Genomic DNA, 18,070 nt, shown 5'->3' on the forward strand with positions numbered 1-18,070 from the left:
GTGGCAGAGTGTCTGCCCAGCATGTGGATGTCCCAGGTTCAATTCCCGGTCAGGGCACACAGGAGAAACGCCCATCTGCATCTTCACCACCACCCCCTCATTTCTCTCTCTCTTCCCCTCCTGCAGCCATGGCTTGACTGGAACAAGTTGGCCCCGGGCATTAAGGATGGCTCCATGGCCTCTGCCTCAGGCACTAGGAAGAGCTCAGTTGCTGAGCAATGGAGTAATGCCCCAAATGGGTAGAGCATCTCCCCTTAACGGACTTGCCAAGTGGATCCAGGTCAAGGCGCATGGGGTGGTCTATCTCTGTCTCCCCTCCTCTCACTGAATAAAAGAGAGAGAGAGAGAGAGAGAGAACATTACTCTAGGTTATATAAGTCAAACCGAAAAAGTAAATTTTTGTATGATTTCACTTTTTTTTTTATAACAGAGACAGAGAGAGGAACAGATAGGGACAGACAGACAGAAAGGGAGAGAGATGAGAAGCATCAATTCTTCGTTGCAGCACCTTGTTGTTCATTAATTGCTTTCTCATATGTGCCTTGACCAGGGGGCTACAGCAGTCTGAGTGACCCCTTGCTCAAGCCAGCAACCTTGGGCTCAAGCTGGTGAGCCTTGCTCAAACCAGATGAGCCCGCACTCAAGCTGGAGACCTCGGGGTTTAGAACCTGTGTCCTCCACATCCCAGTCCAATGCTCTATCCACTGCACCACCGCCTGGTCAGGCTGTATGATTTTACTTTTATGTGAGATCTAAAAATGCCAAATATGCAAATAGAGAGTAAAATGGTGGTTACCAGGAGGTAGGGGAATAGGACAGATGTTGCTTAAGGGTACAAACTCACATGAGTAGTAAAAAAGCCCTAGATATCTTATGCACAGTTTGGTGAATATAGACAACAATATTGTATTACAATCAAACTTGCTAAGAGATTAAATCTTAATTATTTCAGCCACTAAAAAGAAATAATTATGTGACTCCAGAGAGGTGTTAATTATTGCTATGATGGTAATCATATTAAAATATGTAAATGTATCAAATTAACATGTTGTACACCTTAAATTTACACAGTTATATGTCAAATATATTTTTATTTTTTACAAAAAAAGTCTTTTCCTACAGCAACATTAAAGGGGTATTCACCTATATTTTCTTCTAGTACTTACTTATATGGTTTCATTTTTCACATGTAGGTTTCTCATCTATTTATGGTTTATTTTTGTGTATTGTGCAAGATATGATTGACTGTTTTCCAAATAGCTACCCTGTTACTCCAGTGCCATTTATTGGAAGATTTATCTTTATTCTACTGATTTAAGATGCCACCTTTGTCATACGCTATGTGTATTTGGGCCTGATTCTGGAGTTTCACTTCTATTACATTAGTCTGCTTATCCACTCAAGTGCTAGTAATATACTGTCTTGCTTATCAAGGAGTCAGAGTATGTCTGCTGTCAGTATTGCTTACTCCAGCCTCATGCTTGTTCTTCCCAGGGTTTTCCCTCCTATTTGTGCATATTTGTTTTTTTCATATGAACTTTAGTAGCAAATTCTCTAACTTTGTTAGACAGTTGGCATTTTTATTGGGATTGCCCTGACTTTGGATAGTATATTTAAAAGATTCTGAGAAACTGTGGGTGTGATTCCTCAAACTTGATTTCTAAAAGAAGAAAAAATTGCTACATGGCACAAGACATAAAAATAAATCTTGACAACAAAATTGACAATTGTACTTTTAGTATGATAAGGGAGAAGAACCTAAAATACTAAGTGGTTTTTAGGGGACTCACTCTAAAAGTTAACTTCTTTTTCATGTACATGAACTTTCAATGTCATGAGACTGACTGACCTTTTTTCTGATAATTGCCTTTTGAATTGATTTGCTATTGTCGTGATAAACTACGGTATTTAGTTGGTTATAACTAAGTTATAGCTGGGTTCGTTAGGTAAGGAGTCAATTGAATAGGCAAAAACACTCATAGCAAGCTAAATAACATAGACTTTAATTCACTCACAGTTTAGATGAGTGGCCAGCCAAGTCTAGGTCTTCGCTTCGGTGGGGCCCAGGACAAACATACTTGGAGAAGCAAAGTGCTTGGCGCAGTCGCTGAGGGGTTTTGGTGGGCAACATAGAGTCTGTGTTGGAGTCTCAGGAGACTGCTTTGATTTTCACCCCAGCTACTTTTATTTAATTTGGCCACTCATCACATCATAGGGTGACATTATCACACTTCAAACCTAAGTCACACATGGGCTTGATAAGGTTGACGGAGTTTATCAGAGAAGGGAGTCAACCCATTAGACTTTGGTAATCAGGCCTGGCATAGTGTGGGCTTTTATGTAAAATATAGTTAGTCACATTAATTCACACATTCACACACACAGTTAAAACATATGGAGTTATCACAAAAGGCTGTAACTGGTTACACCTAACTCACTCTTAGTTTCCTTTCTACATTTTATATTAATTTGATTTTATGTTTACTGTAACAGCTATATTTTGTATCCACTGTCACTGCTTAAATTCAGTTACTTGGCTTTTTTCTCTTGCTCTCTGGCACCAAAGTCCTAAGACGTGTCCCATTATCTTCAGGAAGCATTGGTAGTTCTCTGTTTAAAAATTAAATCTCATTTTAGGACATCACAACTTAACTCTGAGATAATTCCCTGCTGCCGTCAGGAAAATTTCCAAATGATTTATACAGCACCTGAGGCCTTTCTCATCAGACCTAGTCCAGTTTTTTAGGTTTGTTGTCTTCTTCTGCCTCCATGTGCTTTAACTTGTGTTACCTTACTTAGCATTATTGTCACAGATCTTCACACCTTTTCCTTAAATGCCTCTAACATTCTTCTCCCATTGAAATCTCCTGCACTTCTTTCAGGACCCAACTCAGATTGCAGCCTTTTACCTCTGTCTTTCTGTGGGCTCCGTAATTATTTATACTGCAGCACTGGTCAACACTGAGATGAATTACTACAGGACAGGTGCCTGTAGAATTCACCCAGTCTTGCCTGACCTGTGGTGGCACAGTAGATAAAGCATAGACCTGGACACTTAAGGTCGCTGGTTCAAAACCCTGGACTTGCCTGGTCAAAGCACATATGGGAGTTGATGCTTCCTGCTCCTCCCTTCTCACTCTCGCCTCTAAAATGAATAAAATCTTAAAAAAAAAAAAAGAATTCACCCAGTCTTCCAGACCCAGCTCATAGTATCGTCCCCACAGCTTTGACAAAACAATATGCATGCTATCATGGAAGATAAACACATATAATTAACTTGGTTCACAGGAATGTCAAGAAAGACAAGTAGAAAATAAACTTGGCTTTTAAAATATTCTAAGAATAATAAAGCAGAATTTCCTGGTATATATGGAGCAAGAAGGAGACAGGGCTGTGCTTCTTGCTGGGAGCCCTGATGGAAATGACAGTAGATAGTCTGTGAGGACAGTGTATCAGTTCCTATCGTGCTCACATTTTCTTTACCATAGAGAACAGGGCCACCACTCATCTTTAGTGTTTGTGCAAATTGAAGAAAAGCCTTCCTTTCTCAAGACACTTGACAACCCCTGCTAGAAAACCGTCATTATCAATATATATATATACATCATTATATGTGAGATCGGTATAATTAATATATCTATATTATATATTTCTTAAATGTAATGCAATAAATATATACACAATTATAATATATACTTACATCTTATGATTTTAAATATCTATTAAATATAATACATATTAGCATATATAATGTATTCTTGACATGAATATACTAATCTATGGGGGCTACATTGTGAATGACACTTCCTAGAGTTGTGAAGAGAACATCTTACCCAACCACATACATTGGTTATAACAGAAAATTACCATCTGTATTTGATAAAAATAAAAATGATTACAGTTAAGGGGGACTAGAAGGCTAAGTAAGAGAGCTGAGGAGGTCAGACGTGGCAGGAAGGCAGGCGGTCAAGGCTAACAGACAAGAAACGTACTCTCAGGCCTCTGCAGGAGCTCATAGTTGTGATAACAGTGTGCAGGTGCACTACAGTGGTCCCTGAACACCCATGAGTGGCAGAAGCTTCCAGGAAAAAGAATGGAGACAGGATTTTTGAAAAGATTCAAATTGTAAAGAACAGTGATTTTCAACCTTTTTCATCTCATAGTACATATAAACTAATTATGAAATTTCTGCAGCACATCAAAAAACAAAAATCCTATTTTGTGCCAGTCTGACCAAAAAAATTATAATTTTGATTCATTTACACCAGATGGCTATCGTATTGGCTGTTGTCATTTTTTTACTTGACAATCTAAGGGAAAAGAGGTCATTGCTCTTTCTAGATCATGGCTCCCTTAAAATCAAATCAAGCTAAACTACCCTCACTGCCTTTTTTCCTTTAATTTTTCCATTGATTTGAAAGAAAGAGGAAGGGGAGACAGAGAGGGATAGAGGAAGGGAGAGAGGGTGGGGGATGAGGAGAGGGATGGGGAGAGAGATGGGGAGGAAGAAAGACGGAGAGAGAGAGAGAGAGAGGGAAAGGGGGAGAGAGAGGGAGAGGAGGAGAGAAAGGGAGGAAGGGAGGGAGGGAGGGATGGAGGGAGATGGAGAGAGGGACAAAGGGAGGGAGAGAGGAAGGGAGAGAGAAAGGAAGAAAGAAAGAGAAAGGGAAGTAGGTAGAGAGAGAGAGGGAGAGAGGAGAGAGCAGAGAGAGGAGGGAGAGGCAGGGAGAGGTAGGGAGGGAGAGAAAGGAAGAGAGAAAGATTGCAGGAGAGAGGGGGAGGGGGAGAGAGGAGGGAGAGAGAGGGAGGGAGGGGGAGAGCAAGGGCAGGAGGGAGAGAGAAAGAAAGGGAGGGAGGGGGAGAAAGAGGGAGGGAGGGGGAGAGAGAGGGAGGGAGGGGGAAGAGAGGGAGGGAGGGGGAAGAGAGGAGGGAAGAAGCATACACTTTTTTGTTCCACTTAGTTGTTTCATTCAGTTATGTACTCATTGGTTGCTTCTCATATGTGCCCTGACCAGGGATCAAACCTGCAGCCTCTGTGCACTCTATCCACTGAATCACCTGTCCAGAGCCCTCACTGCCTTTCCAATAAGTGGCCACCTACCACACCCCTTCTTTTTATGTATGCAACAGACATTTTCTGAGAGACAGAAAAATGTCTTGGACAAACCAGGATTTCAGCCACACTATATTTTTTATAATCCATAATAAATTCTTCCCCAAGACAAAGGAATGTGGTCTAGGTAAGGGTAGAGCTTCAGTGAAGTTATTTTTTTATTATTATTGATTTTAATTTATTGTGTTTACACAGATTTAAGTGTCCCACCAAATACATCGCCCCACCCCCAACATTTTCCCCTCCAGGATTTGCTTTCCTGCTCTCTATAACGCTGTGTTATGTATATATAATTTAACCAGTCTCTTTCCCTTCTTTGATCCCATCCTCTTATCCCCTTTCCCTCTGGTCCCTTTGATCCCGTCTCTACCTCTGTTCTGTTGCTCAGTTCACAATGTTCATTAGATTCCTCAAATGAGTGGGATCATATGATATTTTTTCTTTCTCTGCCTGGCTTATTTCACTTAGCATAATAGTTTCCAGGTCCATCCATGTTGTCGCAAAAGGTAAGATTTTCCTCTTTTTCACAGCCACGTAGTATTCCATTGTGTATATGTACCAGAGTCAATGAAGTTATTTTTTAGGGAGGTCTCTTTATGAATGATGTAGAAAGCATCTGTGCTGCAAAACATGTTTCAGAGTGGAAAAAAATTTTTAAAAGTTAAAACAGTGTATGTAATGTCACCAACTGTGAGGAGGGACAGTATGCATTTTATCTGTAATATACATATACAATCATTTCTGGAAGAACATAAAAGAATGCACTGCCTTTGTTTGGGGGTAATAAAAATGGACTGAGTGGGATGGGACAGAGGTAAGAGAAAATCTTTGTGCTGTATGACTATATAATTTTTAAAAATCATATAAATGTATTACTCAAACAGAATCATACATAAATATGATTAGGCAGATTCTTGGCTCACTCAGAAAACATATTAAAAAGATGGTGAGGGTCTGATCTACCAAGAAGAGAGATTCTAACGATAACTTTCCCTAGCAACAGAGCTTCACCAAACACTAAAAAAAAGAAATCACATCGAAAGTAAGGCTGAACCAAGTAAAACCCTGCTCAATTTTGCAAAATAAATAAATTCTAGCGATCTCCTTATACAACATTGTACTATAATTAATCAGACTGCATTGTACACTTTAAAATGTGTTGAGAGTGAATCTCATGTTAAGTGTTCTTACCACAACAAAATAAAAAATTTTAAATAACCAATTAAATTTTTTTTATTTTTCAATTACAGTCAGCATTCAATATTATATTAGTTTCAGGTGTATGGCATTACTATGTATATATGTATATTATGACTGACTGGTATATTACTATTACAATTCAGATGTTTGATATTAGATAGCTATATAACTTATGAAGTGACATCCCAATAAGTCTGCTACCCACCTGGCATACATAGTTATTACAATATTATTAACCATATTCCCTATGCTGTACTTTGCATCCCCATGACTAAAAAATAATCAATTTAAATGATTAAATAGCTGACTGAGTCAGTTCTGTACTTCTTTATATGGACCAGAAGGGGAAAAGGTTAGCAGGTGAATCCCAGGGAGGGCCTTCAGTTTGAGTGTAAAATGAGAAAGCAGTATGACCTTGTGGATAAAAAGAAGTAATCAGACCCAAAATATGCCAAAAACTAATCCAAGCCTAAGAGAAATTACATGAACAATTTAATAATATTGAGTCGAACTTCAGAGAAATGGCGCCATGAGGAGCGCTACCGATAAATCTCCCCAAAATTTCAACAAGTTCTTTAACCAGAGACAGAAAAATCTATCCTTGGAGCGTCTGGAAGTCCCATACACTGACAACAAAGTGCTATCAACAAACCCACCCTCAGATGCCATTACGGAAAAGGAAATCGAATATCATGGATACAAAAGACAGAGATGTAGCACAGATAGATGAGGAAAAATCTATGAAGAAAAAATTTAATATATTGGAAACGTTGGAGCTAAATGACAGAGAATTTAAAATAGAAATCCTAAAAATACTCAGAGATATACATGAAAACACAGAAAGGCAATTTAGGGAGCTCAGAAAACAACTCAACAAACACAAAGAATATATTACCAAGGAAATCGAAATTATAAAAACAAATCAAACAGAGATGAAAAACTCAATTCATGAACTGAAAAAACGAGGTAACAATCTTAGCTAATATAACAGGCCAGATAGAAAGTAGGATTAGTGACATAGAAGACAAGCAACTTGAGGCACACCAGAAAGAAAAAGAGAGAGACTCAAAAATTTTAAAAAATGAGAAAACCCTACAGGAACTGTCTGACTCCATCAAAAAGACTAACATAAGAATAATAGGTATATCAGAGGGAGAAGAGAGAGAAAATGGAATGGAGAACATATTCAAACAAATAACAGACAAGAACTTCCCAAGCCTGTGGAAAGAACTAAGCCTCAAATTCAAGAAGCAAACAGAACACCGAGTTTTCTTAACCCCAACAAACCTACTCCAAAGCACATCATAATGAAATTGACACAAACCAAAGACAAAAAAAAAAATTCTCAAGGCAGGGAAAAGAAGAATACAACATATAAAGGAAGGCCTATTAGATTATCATCGGATTTCTCAGCAGAAACTCTACAAGCTAAAAAGAGAGTGGACCCCAATATTTAAGAGTCACAAGCCTGACCAAGCAGTAGCGCAGTGGAGAGAGCATCGGACTGGGATGCAGAGGACCCAGGTTCAAGACCCCAAGATTGCTAGCTTGAGCATGGGCTCATCTAGTTTGAGCAAAAATGTTCACCAGCTTGAGCCCAAGGCAGCTGGCTCAAGCAAGGGGTTTCTCGGTCTGCTGTATCCCCATGGTCAAGGCACATATGAGAAAGCAATCAATGAACTAAGGTGTCGCAATGAAAAACTAATAATTGATGCTTCTCATCTCCCTCCATTCCTGTCTGTCCCTATCTATTCCTCTCTCTGACTCTCTCTCTGTCTCTGTAAAAAAAAAAAAAAAAAAATTCAACTCACCAAACTTCATTATTGGGGGGTAAAAAATTACATTATTAATCATAGAGCAGTCTGATATTAATTACATGAAGGTTTCATAACTCAAACAACTTTCACCTGCTTTCTCCACTTTCCACCTTGTTACATACTTTGCCACAGAAAGTCTACCTTTGTTCTTTTGATTTCCAGCTAATCATATTAGAATAAAGCTGTTAACAAAAGATACTTCTAGCCCTGGCTCATTGGGTCAGCAGTAGAACATCGGCCTGGCATGTGGATGTCCCAGGTTCAATTTCCAGTCAGAGCATACAGAAGAAGCAAACATCTGCTTCTCAACCTCTCTCCATCACCCTTCTCTCTCCATCTATCTCTCTCTTCCCCTCCCACAGCCATGCTGGTTGGAACAAGTTGGCCCTGGGCACTGAAGATGGCTCTATGGCCTCACCACAGATGCTAAAATAGCTCAGTTGCCGAGCAACGGAGTAGCAGCTCCAGATGGGCAGAGAACCGCCTGGTAGGGGGCTTGCCAGGTGGATCCCAGTCAGGGCACATGTGTGAGTCTGTCTTTCTGCCTCCCCACTTCTCACTTAAGAAAAAAAAGAAAGATACTTCTAGACCTCGAGATTATTTACAGTCCTAGTGAGCTAGAATTTTAGCATATGACTACGTTAAGGTGTAACCCAGGGAACTAAGTGTTGAAACAACAGTATGTGAGTGTCTCCATACACTCCGATATTAAAACCTAGGAATTTCAGAGTTCACCGTGTGCAGCATGGGGTGTTGAGGAATCTACCAACAACCATGTGCAATAACAAAGATCAAAACTCTGTGGACAAGGTCCCTGATTCAGAAACCTTTCCTCCTGTCCCTTTTGTTTTGTGAATTATCATGGTGATGAAGGGGCCAGCTACTGGAGAGAGAACTTGGAAAATCCTCTTAGAAAATCCTGTGATGCTTTTCTTTCTGAATCTGGTGTGGATGAGAGCAGTCAGTCCTTGATTCCTATGGAAACTGGGTTGTTATGCAGCCAATATACCCTTGAGATCCTGCCTTAGAGGGTCTGCCATATTTTAAGTTATCCCAGAGTCCAGAATCTAGGGGAGTGGTCTGATTGTGAAGACCTATCTTATCTGACGCCAGAACTGTCTTCCTTATGATCTCAATGGCACCATGAGCTAGAGGGCTAATACTTGCTATTCAAGAGAATTTTACTTTAAATTCACAGAATTTTACTATGATACCTCAGAATCATTTCTCGATCTATCTTTAGTCTTCTGGGTCTTGATAAGCCGGGAATTATGAAAGCACTTATACTTTGCCCCAAAGTTTTTGTTTCTGAAATACGATGAAAAAATACCCCAGCCACACTATACCTAGCTCAGGATCATCACGGAGCTCAGGACACATGTTTTCCCTAAGGATTTCTGCACACTGTTAGAAGCATTTTTTGTCAGCTCAACTCACACATGCACACCAAAAAAAAACCCAAAATAATTACATCTGGGAGAAAGAAAGGTAAAGGAAATCATTTACTTCTATTATACTTCAAAGTGTTGTAATTACATTTACCTGAATATATTGAACAAAGAAAGTCAAAGATAATATAAGCCCCAATATACAGGGTGGGGCAAAAGTAGGTTTACAGTTGTGAAGATGTAAAACAGAATTTATTCTTATATTATTATTTATTGGTCATTGTATCATTTTCCAAACAAATAACTATAAACCTATTTCTACCATACCCCGTATACAAATCAGAGTCACATGATCTCTGATTTGGCATAAAAGCCTATTTAACAGTTCGATTTTTTTTTTTAACATACAAGCATCTGTTTTAGATATAGCGATGTTGCACTTAAATCATCAGATCTTTTCACTCCAACGGCTCCCCACTGGTGGGGGCTGGGGGCTGGTGTTCACATGCTTAAGTTTATCTGAATCAAAGCATAATATATGTGATGTGCTCTCAAACTTGAAGCTCCCATGAAATCAATCCAAAAACATTTTATGTGATCCTAATGAAAGTCCATTTATATGAAAGTTGAGTTTTCCATTTTAGACATAACAAACATTACCAAAACCCAAACTGGAGATGCTAGAAGTGTACCTGAGCTTGACCTTGGAAGTAAAGGACCTGCTTCTTCCCTAGGGTTTACCATCTCAGAAAATGGCACCCATTCCTTCGTTGTCCAATTTCCAAAAACAAAAGTCATCCATGTTTCCATTTTTATCTTCAATTCTCACATCCAATCGTTCAGCCCTTCTGTTTACTCTGCCCTCCACAAGCCAGGCTCCTTCACAAGTCCCTACATTTCAGCTCTCTGTCCAAAATATATCCCAATCTGTCCTCTCTCCTTATCTCATCACTCACCACCACAGTGTGAACTACCATTATCTTTTACAGAATTACTGCAATAGCTTCCTTACTGGTCTCAGGCTTCCATGTTTTTTCCCCCATGGTCTCCACAAAGCCGTCAGAGCAACCTTTTAAAATTGTGTTGGCTACCTACCTGTCTTTATAAATAAAGTTTAGGGACACAATCATTTGTTTAAGTATTATCTATGGCATTTTCACAGCAGTGGCAGGTTGAATAGTTATAGTACATCCTACAAAGCCTAACTCACTAATTTCCCAACTCTTATCAAAGTTTCCTAACTCCCCTCTCAAAGCAAACCAGATCAGATCACACCACCTTTCAAAACAAGCGCAATAGTTCTTGGGAGAAAATTCAAATCTCTTACTTTAGCCTATAAGACCCAAAATGCTCATAACATGAATATATTAAAGGAGAGCAGTTCTTTCATGTCTATCTGGCCCAGCCAGGCTCTAGGCTCCATTGGGGCATAGAAACTATAAGCACCCAGCACAAAGTATTGTAGATGCTCGATAAATAACTAATTGACTTGAACAAAAGGAAAGTCCAAGAAGGACATATCAAATCAGAATAATGGCATTTTCACCTGACCTGTGGTAGGACAGTGGATAAAGCATCGACCTGGAATGCTAAGGTTGCTGGTTCAAATCCCCAAGCTTGCCAGGTCAAGGTACATAGAGAAGCAACTACATGATGATGCTTCCTGTTATATGCTTCTCCTTCTCTCTCTCTAAAATCAATAAATAATTTTTTTAATTATGGCATTTTAAACAACAGAGAATATATTTTAAAACATGCAAATATGGTCATAAATTATTTTAAATATACACATATATAGAAAAAGTTGGGATATATATATAATATTCAACCCCATTTTAACAGTGAACTTTGTCTTTGGTTTATCTCTAGTTTCTAATTTTACTCCATAAAGGAATATTACCTATATGATTTAAAAGTTAAACATGACTTTGAGATCAACAGAAGGCTCACTGATGAAGAACCAGGGGGAGACTCACTGCATCCTGACCCCAGTTCCCCAGACTTCTTCTCATCCCTCTCGTAAGCAGCCCCAGCTTTACAAACTGAGTTACTGATTATCTGTAGAACATGAAACAAGGCATGGAAGGCAAAATAATTCAAGCTCCGATCTAGAATATCCATCTCTGCCTAGAATATCCAATTAGAAAGATTAGTTAGTGATCATCTTCAAACTCCTAATTGTTCAGATGAAAATATCAAACATTAAAGAAACAAAACATTTTAATCCAGGAGTCATTATTTCAATGCATGTCAATTCGGATAGATTGGGAGTGGCTGCTAAAAGTGCTATTTGAGGACTCAGGTGCCACAGTAAGGTTCAATAATAGAGAAATTTGTGGTTGATTAATAATGTCTGCCAGGGCAACATTATGGAAGAGGTAGCCTACACACCATTCTGTCTTTAAGCCCTTAGCAGTGGCAGGACAACCCAGCATTTATGACAGAAACCACAGATAAAAGGTAAGTGATATGACACCAAAAAACATTTCTAATTTTATGATATAGGGAAGCTGACTTTGAAAAATGAAATGATTTTCTCAAACTAACTAAAATGGTAAGTGATCAAAGATCAAGTCTAACCCCAAAATGAATACTCTTGACCACTATACTATAGGCTCCTCCTTGGTGACTGCCCTTTTTCCATAGCCCTTAATGCCACCCATCACTCAGCTTTGGAAACTCTTCTCCTATAATAGCCATGGGGCTCTGCTTCTGATTTCAATGGCTAGTGCTCTTAGCCTCGGACACAAAAACACATGTCTCCAGTCAGTCTTCTCTTTCAGGTCCTAAGTTTGCCACTGCCTGAACCTTTACCACTGAACCTCTTTTGTATGTCATTTGGCTCCAGCCCTTCCTTTCAACCTGTGTGATTTATTCAAATGTGGAAAAATGACTCACAAGTTACACGAAGACAAACCCAGCTGTGTGCCAAAGATAATTGTTTCAGGATAATTAAAATGAGCTATGGGCTGCCAAATTAAACACCAAAACATGTCTCTGTACTTTCTCTCAGAATGCCTAGTCCGTTCTGTCGAAGGAAACTGTTTGCTAGGGTAGGGGCTCCCAGCCCTAATACATTAATCATCACTGTTCAGCAACCATATTAAATAACGGATCATCTCTGTATGGGAGACTTTCTACAGCTCAAGAGAAAAATTCTGGTCTAAAATCAGAAGGCTCCAACGTGACCACTTATGCCACTTGCCGTTGGTGAGCTCCCCTAAAAGCTGTCACACACATCTAGAATCAACTGGAATGTCACAGGACAATGGGAGCAGTGAAAAAGGAGGAAGGAAGCAGCCCAGATGGAGGGAGGGGCTGAGCCTCAGAACAGATGCCCCTCCTCCCTGTCCCTTGCATTCCCTCTGTGCCTCCTGTATAAGCTATCTCTAATTCAGCTCAGGCTGCCTCCAGCAGACACTCAGATGAAAGATTCCTATGCACATGCTTTACTGAATAAGTAGTCCCCAGAGAAACCCACAGGGGTGAGGGAGGTAGGACAGGGCAGGAGACAGAGCCAGGTACACATATGCTTTCAGGAAAGATCTCAGCCTGGTCTCACTGGGAGCTGAGAAACACTGGTTGTATCACAGTGTTGGAACCACACAGAGGCAAGGCAACTGGGCTAGGACACACCTTCCTCAGTCCATCATTGCTGAGGGCCACCACTGTGTGGGAGTGAGGGTGTAGAGCAGGTGTATCTCCTGCTTGGGGTTCCCATCAGCCAAGGATAAGCTCAGGAAAGAAGCACAGGTGTAAGCCATTAATAGCCAACATCCACAGCAGTTGGGAGAGGGTAACAGATATCTAGGTGTGGTGCTAATAGCACCTGCTAAACTCTCATATTGTTTTATTGTGTTTTGACCAAGAATATCAACCTGCAAGTGATCTCAAACTGAGGGTCCTGAACCTATGGTCTGCAGCTCCCCAAAATGTCCCTGGAATTGTGTGATCCCATGGAAATGGTCTGCAAAATGTGCACATATGAAATCAACAGGGAGAAAAGAACACATCTCATCTGATTCTATAGTGTATGACCTACCTACTTGGGTTCAGAATTTTGCCTCTGACTTTCCTCAGAGCAAAGGGAAGCTCTAATTCAGCCCCTTCCGTGAAGCCTGCCCAGAGTACTCCTGGTAAAAATGAATTGCTCCCTCTGTCTCTGGTGCATACCTCAGAGGCACAGCTTGGGGTATGGAGGGAGACAGGATGCTACCTTATATCTTCCAAAAGTAGTAACTTTGTTAACGTGAAGACAGTGGTGACAATGATTAAAGCCAGTCATTGTTCTAAATGTTTGTGTGCTATCTCATTCAGTTTTCAAAACTATCCTTTGAAGTAGGAACTATTACCCCTTTTCTCAAATAATAAAATTGGAACACTGGATTTGAACCCGGGCAGTCTGACTCCAGAATTGCAGAATTTTAGAGGAAGCCATGTGAATTATGTGGCTGCAGTGTCAGGATTCAGACCATGAAGCAGGAGAGAATGTACACAAGGGCCTGTGGCTTTTTAATGTTCTTGTCTCCTTATACCAATGATATCAGCCATGCCCCTTCCAGGACATAGTAAGCTTTCAAGAAACATGGGTTATATAAGTGAATAAATTAAATGGTTACACAAGATAAGAGTATAAAAGTGCCTAGCCTGGTTTCTAGAATTAGTATATATTGATACAAGAAAACATCATTTCATTTCTATTTTTGAAATGTTGTTTTTATTCCTCTTTACCCCACATACTCAACTATGACTCAGAAAAATGCTATGTAAAACATTATTGAAGAGCCCTGGCCGGTTGGCTCAGTGGTAGAGCGTCGGCCTAGCGTGCGGAGGACCCGGGTTCGATTCCCGGCCAGGGCACACAGGAGAAGCGCCCATTTGCTTCTCCACCCCTCCGCCGCGCTTTCCTCTCTGTCTCTCTCGTCCCCTCCCGCAGCCAAGGCTCCATTGGAGCAAAGATGGCCCGGGCACTGGGGATGGCTCTGTGGCCTCTGCCCCAGGCGCTAGAGTGGCTCTGGTCGCAACATGGCGACGCCCAGGATGGGCAGAGCATCGCCCCCTGGTGGGCAGAGCGTCGCCCCTGGTGGGCGTGCCGGGTGGATCCCGGTCGGGCGCATGCGGGAGTCTGTCTGACTGTCTCTCCCTGTTTCCAGCTTCAGAAAAATGGAAAAAAAAAAAAAAAAAAAAAAAAAAAAAAAAAAAAAAAAAAAAAAAACATTATTGAATTGAACTGAATAGGCGTCATAAAGGGAAAGATTAAAAAAAGGAAAGAGTAGAAAAGTAGTAAGGTGGAAAAGAAGAAATATGGGGAGTTGGGGAGACAGAGGAGAGGGGAATGAAGAAGCCAAACTTCTGCTGGAGGTCTACTTCCAATGATCATCTGCTTATCACTGAACAAAGCACTTGTCCAGTGCATTCAATCTCGTTCTCATCATGTGCCAGAGAGCATTTATTGTCTGCCTGTCTCACCATATTATCGAGACTTAAAGAAGATTATATAAAAATTAGGGGGGCTGCTAGTCATAACTGATAGAATAATAAATAAAAATTGGGTATTTTTTTTTAAGTCACAAGTAGAATTCTTTATTTAAAGTACCTTTCTCATATGGGAAAACAAGTATTTCCTTAAAGCACATTTAAAGGTGCTCCTTACCTCTTGTAAAATAATTTAGTTTTAGAGTAGCAAAACTAAAAGACTATTTCCCTTTCCACATTTATTCTTCTCTAGGAAAAAAGCCCAGCACTGCTATAAACCTGACGTTAGTCCTCACTGTGGTGACACAGGCACAAGCAAGAATCTGAAAAAGTTAAGGCATTTTAACTCATGAGTTCATGTCAGCTGGCAAAAATAAAGTCTGACACAGGACAGCTGTCATCTACTTGGATGCAGACTGCATGGCTTTTTTTCACTTGACTACCTGCATCGGTGACAAAGGACCGAGGACCAGTCCCGAGGAGTCAGTAACCTCCAATCTGTTTATCCGGAAGACGTATTTATAGTAGTAATTATTTTGGTCCCTGATTTTTAAAACAAAGCAAACACAACAGCAATCCCGGAATCCCCGCTGCCCGGATGGTGGCCATGAGCTCTCCTGACGGCGCCCACGCCTCCAAGTCCATCCCCAGGGGCCTCACACTCTGAGCTCAGTTGTGTCGCTGAAATGAACAGTAATATTTCGTCCTAAAATCTAAGAACACAATTGACAAAATAGAATCAGTCATTTTTTCTTCTCTCCTGATGATTCAGTATGTTAAACCCCCCCCCCCCCCTCATGTCAAACCTGACTTTCCAGACGGGAAGAAATTACAAGGGCAAATCTCCAGCACAAAATTACCCAGGACACTTAAGACTCCTATGTGACAAATATTTGACAAATTTTTCACAATATGACATCTGAGGTGCACAGAAGACCCCAATGATCACTAGGAAATTGACCACAGTCCAGTTTTTCCAATCCCAGGAGATCCAGACTTCGGGTAGTAATGTGGCCACTGCTCTGAAGAAGACTCGATCAAAGCAGTGCTTCGACACAGCGCGTATCCCCAGGTTCGAGTTCGCCTGTGTGTCCCACGTGTACTGGCGATGCATGCTTAGGCTTCCCCAACAACTCCCAGGCGTCCCAAATGTTGCTGGGTAAACCGCCACACTTGGTAACATTCACACACAAAAGGCTCTCATCATTTGTGTATTTGGAAAATGAATAATCTCTTGGCTTTTAAATTTCACTCCTGATTTCTTCAACATTATGTTTGTGAAATATCCTTCCTCATTACCTCTAACAATGTCATAATTCCTTGCTCTCTTCTTTAGGGAGCTATATTATGGGGGAATGACTTCCTGCAGAAATACCACATCTGGGCTGTACAGAGCCAAGGAGGCCCACACCCCCTGAGCCCTCTCCTGCAGGTTATTCAGATCCAACCCATCGATATTCCAGGTAATGAAAGAGAATACATTGCCATCTTCTTGCTGACGCTTTTCAGATGTGCTGCTTTTAGACATACTGGACTCAGCTGTTTCCTCACTGGTCAGATCAACACAGGGCCCGGGCCCGGCCCGGGCCCGGGCGGGGTCCCGGGCGGAGTCCTGGGGCGTTGTAAATTGGGGCCCGCCTCCGCCGCCCCCCCCCCCCCACCCGGCTCAAAGTAGGAGTTCAGCGCCCTCTCCATGTCCCATGCGTGGTCGTACAGGTATCGCAGCGCCAAGGCTGCATCGCAGCAGGAGACAGTGCTGAAGTCGGCACACAACAGGCTCCGCCTCTTCCCCGCCGGGTCGCCGTCCTCGGCCCCCGCTTCCCGCCCGGTCTCCAGGCCACGCTTGCGCTCCATGGCCAGGCCCTCCGCCGAAGCCCGGTCTGCACGGGCTCCCGCAACAACCGCGGCGCGGGGAAGCGGCACGGTCCCGCCGTCGGTGGACCAAAAATTGGGTATTATTAATAGCCTCAAAGAAAACAATTATTACTACTCAGGACTCTTCGGGTTACAAATGACCTCACTTGACTCACACTCAACAGAGTTTCAACAAAAAAATTAAATGTATTGGTTTATATAAGCAGAGGTATTTCAGGAATGGCAGGATCCAGAGTCTTACGTTGATAAGAGTACTTTTTCTTTCTGTCCCTCTCCTGTCTTAGGTTTTTTATTTCCTTTTTTTATTGGTTCCTGTACTTCAGTGCTGTAATCGTCTTTCTGTACATGGGCAGGAAGACTGTTACCCTACAGGTAGAGAAGCTCTCTTTCTCTCCCAGCACCCATATATCACATCTCAGGGAAGACACTAATTAACCCTTCTTCATGACTGTACTCAGATCTTCGCAAAACCCTCCAAAACCTTCTCCTCACGACCCTATCAAAGTCCTCATCACTGACCCTAAGCTCCTGTATGATTCGGCCCCTTGCTACCTCTGGGTCCTCACCCCTATCAGCCTGCCCTGGCCATTCTAGTCACACTGCCGCCCTCCTTGCTAACGACCTCATAGCCTTTGCACCTGCAGTTCCCCTAATGAAAAGAAACTTTTCTCTAGGATGTTAACATGGCTTATCCCCTCACTTCATTCAGATCATGCTTTTACATGCTTTCTACATTTTTAAGAAAAACCATTATCTGACATTTTATTGTATTTCTGCTTACTGGTTTACTTTATGTCTTCTTGAACTAGAATTCTGTAAGCAGAGACCCTATTTAGCTTACTGTCTATCCACAAGAAATATCAGCACCTAATACATAGTAGGCACTCAAAAACACTGTTGAATGGGTGAACAAAAATGTCAATGTACAAACTGATCCCTATGACTGGTGTGACTGGAAAATGGAGTATTATGACCAAAATGAATGGCATGTCCTTCCCAGGGTAATCAAGACTGATTCACACAATATAGTGTACAGAGATGTGTTGTAGAATTGTGTGCCTGAAACCTGTATAATTTTGTTAACCAGTGTCACCCCAATAACTTCAATAAAAAAAGAAATTGATTGATAGTACAACCAGAACAACAGTGAATTGGCACTGGGCCTTCGACAGAAAAGCAAGGAACAATTGATCAGAAGGAAG

The 18,070-nt window shown here is 41.2% G+C and overlaps 1 pseudogene; it reads right to left on the bottom strand.

Moving 5' to 3' along the window:
* Window positions 1-15,898: 15,898 nt before the first annotated feature.
* Window positions 15,899-16,847, bottom strand: LOC136314565 (tyrosyl-DNA phosphodiesterase 2-like; annotated as a pseudogene).
* Window positions 16,848-18,070: the final 1,223 nt, after the last annotated feature.

This window comes from Saccopteryx bilineata, chromosome 10, assembly GCF_036850765.1.
Source record: "Saccopteryx bilineata isolate mSacBil1 chromosome 10, mSacBil1_pri_phased_curated, whole genome shotgun sequence".
NCBI lineage: Eukaryota > Metazoa > Chordata > Mammalia > Chiroptera > Emballonuridae > Saccopteryx > Saccopteryx bilineata.